A 4,202-nucleotide genomic window follows, 5' to 3' on the forward strand; every position below is an offset into this window, starting at 1 on the left:
CTCTGTCAGGAATCCTGAAAGATCTGGGCCACCTAGACATCTCAAAGAATGTCACAATGTTCCACAACACCAATGACATCATGCAGAGCTGGCAAGGTGAGAAAGAAGTGGCTAGTCTTCTATAGGTCTTGGTAAGATACATGCATCCCGGAGAAGGGAAAATAAACTCTGAAAAGACTCAGGGGCTGCATACCTGAGCAGGATGTGGGGGGATTCTAGCATCAGGACAGTATCATGATATTCCTTTCAAAGTAAAACAAAAATGGCTGCAGCTTGCATCTTCCATCATGAAGCAGGAAACACTGTGCCTGATAGACCCTTTTGGGTCTACAGGGAACACATTCACACCTAACAATAATTACCAAGAAACATGAAAGACTGTTGGGTTTCCTGGTGTAGGAAAGGACATGCAGTAGGTCCAAACCATAGTGTGATCAGTGCTGCCACCCAGACCACACAGTCCAGCAAAGGCTATGATTTTGGAATGCCAGTGGTGGGAAAGTATGCAGTATGGACCTTATGGCAAACTCTAGTACAGAATCACAACGTAGGTCCCTGGGATTCTGGGGCTGTGTTAACTACAAGAGAATTATAAGTCCCTTAAGAAATAAGTATCTTGTGATATCTTACTGATGGAGCACTTGAACATGGGACACAAACTGACAATGCCTTTAGAATTTCCCATTATAAGCTGGGTTCTCTCTGGCTCGCCACCTCTAGTAGGCCTAGACGCAGCTGTCTATAATATAATGGAGATGCACCTCTGGGAATGAACCTGAGCAGAGCCAGAGGGTACCAGTTACATCCATGAACATGTAGTCCAGACCTTGTGTTACCTGTAGAGCTGCACCCGTGCTCCTTCATCAACTTGTACCAATGACCAGATGGGGTTCCTATACAACCAGCTGAAGGAGAAAGGAAGTATCTGAACCTGATCTATGAATAGATCAAGTTGGTATATGGGTACAAACTGAAAATGAACCATGACTGCAGATCCATTATTCAGGGGTGGTCCTAAAATGTAGTCAAGAGTGATAATTTCAAAAATGAGCTAAACTGTGAAGAGTTAATCTACTTGTGTTTTTTGTGGAAGGAGAAATGACCCAAAGTGACAGTGAAGGGCCTTGGAGGAAAATAATGGAATACTGGAGACATCTTCCAGATAGAGGCATGTAGAGGTAATGTAGAAGTGGGCACAGAATGTGATTATTTTGTTAACTCCCCTAGGTGAACATAAAGCACAGGAGAGCCACTTGCCTGAACGACCGAGTAGACAATGTGACTAAGCCAGTTATCTCTAGCCATGCTTTGTCATCCGCCATCCACAACCAGTATAATGAGCCCATGAGTGGAGTGGTCATGGTGATAGAGCTGGAGGCTATAAATGGACCTAACAGCACAGAATCCCACTTACCAAGGCAGATCTATTGATAATTCCGAATTACTAATTTATCACTAACAGGGACCAACAACCGAATACCCAATATGGCACCACTTCTCGGGGATGTGAACTGGACGCAGACTTTGATAAATTGATTAAACCGAGTTCTTTCTATCCTGAGAAAAACCATCTGTTCAACTTCACGGGGATAATAAATAAGTTGTGAATATGGACATTCCTCTCCTCCCCACACAGCAACAGTCATAGCCAATACCACTATTTGGGGGCTAACAGAATGCCTGATCCATGGGCATGAACTCCTCTACAAATTTCATCACATCAGGAGACTGATGTTAAGTGCTGGATGAGAAGAAGGGGCTGGAGTGGCCCGTGACTATGAGGTTCATCAGTGATATTATACAGTACGCCATCAGGAGGCTCTTCGCCTTTTATAGAACACAAGAATGACCTCCTAAAGGTGAAGCTAAAATGCCAGCTCTGAGTGAACAGTCTAAAAGGAGCGAGCCCGACTCTTCACAGCACGGTGCATTCATTAAACGTCTCTACATGGTGATCTGTCCCCAAACGGAAGGATACATGTGCTCAGAAACCAAGGGCTAGTATTTGTGGCCTCACTCACCATCGCTCCCCATGATTCATTGGGGGACCTTCTGATTTCTGTTCCTGTAACTCTGGGTTCTTCAGGGTTAGAGATCCTGGTCCCTAAAAGTGTACATTCTTGCTAAGGTCCACAGCTAAAAATCCTACAGAACTATAAGTTATACCAGCAACCAGTGTATTTTGAACTCTGTGCCCAGGGAAAAGCAGGCAGTGAGGGAGTCACAATAGTAGCAGAAGTAATGGACTTGATTGTTAAGATGAGGTTAAGACTTTTACACGATGTGGGGGCAATGAGAAATACTTGTGAAACCTAGGACTCCTTCTGGTATTCCCCTCCAACAATTAAATGTATACAGCTATGTGGGGTATTCCAGAACTGACAAGAGAATGGCTATCAGAACTCTGGACCCTCAGAAGTGAAGATCTGGATCATACCACAAAACGAACCACCAAAATCTGATGAGTCAGGCAGCTGAAGGAGGAGGGGTTTCAGAAGGAGAATGGAGCATCAGTTACAGTTGGGGTCTTCTGCAGCAATGGGGCCCACTGGGATCCCATTAGCTCTGTTCTTCTCATTCTCCCCTAAGGAAAGGACAGGGAACACACAGAGGAGCCGCTCCTCAAACCTGTGGAAGCAGCAGGTCTGAACCACGCAGGGAGGAGTGTCATAGCTGTAAGAATGGGCCTCATCGACTTCTTGCCACACAGGGTAGGGCTGACCAGGGCCTCAGCTACTGGGCTTTGGAATTCATTGCGGAGTTGTCCTGAGATCATGCTCCCCTGTGCAGCATCCAGCCAATGACTGGGAATGTCAGAGATACTACGAACTTCTACCTACAGACATAGAAAATTATAAACAAATCATGGGGCACCTGGATGACTCCCTCTGTTAACCGTCTGACTCTTGGTTTTGGCTCAGGTCCTGATCTCGGGGTCTTGAGATGGAGACCCACATTGGGCTCTGTGCTTAGCATGGAGTCTGCTTGAGTTTCTCTCTCCTCTCCCCATACCCCTCCCCACTGCTCGCTCGTTCTCTAAAATCAATCTTTAAATAAAAAAAAGAAAATTATAAACAAATCAATAGCCCAATAGATTTGAGAGATCATCCAGCATTAAAAAAGGAAAGCAAACAGTAAACACGAAAAAAATGTTCTGTTTACAAATAAATAGGGCACTTAAAGAGAGACACCAGTTTGCTATTTTACAATTGTCAGAGGGACAAGTTATAAGGATAATAAGGAGAAAGAGGAGGAGGAGAATTAGTAATAATCTGACAATTGCCAATCTCAAATGGTGTTAAGGGTGTGAGGAAACAGGAATTCATATATATGGTTGTGGAAACTGATCCAATATTTTGAAAGAGCAATATGGCAGAATCTAGTAAAAACAAAGATATCTAGTTCCTAAAACCTAGTGCTTCAGCCATGGTTCAGCTGAATATAATGAAAACAAATCTAGATGTCTGAAGCAGAAAGCAATTTGAAGCAGGAGCGTAGGGGCATACAAATTTCTCAGAAAGGCTACAGGAAGGGCCCCTCGCAGGGCCTTTGGGAATGACTCCACAGCAGCTCTCTCTCTGGCCCACCTGGGATGCTGCTCTATCCCTGACACAACAAGGCCCCTGGGGAACTGGGATGGAACGTGCCACCACACAGCTGTTACCCCAGGGTCAGGAAGCTGTCACCACAATTGTCAGCTCCAGGCCCACAACACATCTGCTGGCTCACGGGGGAAAAAAATGTTCCCTTTGTGCTGGCTCTTAACAGTGGGACGGCATCTGCTGCTGGAAAGATAAGTAAATACATGGCCTCTTTCTGCACCTGTTTGTCAGCGACCAGTCCACCTTCACCTTGCTGTTTCCCTTCCCAGTCTCCGTGCGAACCTCTGACTGGGAAAGCGCCTGCAAATCTGCAACTGCAGACAGAAGGGAACGTCCAACTTTCCAGATGTTGCTATGGGTCAGGGGAAACGAGGAGAAGTTTCACATGCACTTTGAGCTTGAATCTGCTACGTCTACTGCATCTAGCAATTTCACTTTTATTTTATTTATTTTTTAAAAAGATTTTATTTATTTATTTGACAGAGAGAGAGATCACAAGTAGGCAGAGAGGCAGGCAGAGAGAGAGTGGGGGAAGCAGGTTCCCCGCTGAACAGACAGTCTGACGCGGGGCTCGATTCCACGACCCTGAGATCATGACCT

At 45.3% G+C, this 4,202-nt stretch overlaps 1 long non-coding RNA gene across 1 annotated transcript; it reads left to right on the forward strand.

Moving 5' to 3' along the window:
• Nucleotides 1-908: 908 nt before the first annotated feature.
• LOC116873291 lies at nucleotides 909-2,705 on the forward strand. The gene is made up of 3 exons (XR_004383772.1): nucleotides 909-951; nucleotides 1,094-1,178; nucleotides 2,590-2,705. It is a non-coding gene; the product is annotated as an uncharacterized LOC116873291 (long non-coding RNA).
• Nucleotides 2,706-4,202: the final 1,497 nt, after the last annotated feature.

Source organism: Lontra canadensis, unplaced genomic scaffold, assembly GCF_010015895.1.
Source record: "Lontra canadensis isolate GAN:19392208 unplaced genomic scaffold, GSC_riverotter_1.0 scaffold32, whole genome shotgun sequence".
NCBI classification, from domain to species: domain Eukaryota; kingdom Metazoa; phylum Chordata; class Mammalia; order Carnivora; family Mustelidae; genus Lontra; species Lontra canadensis.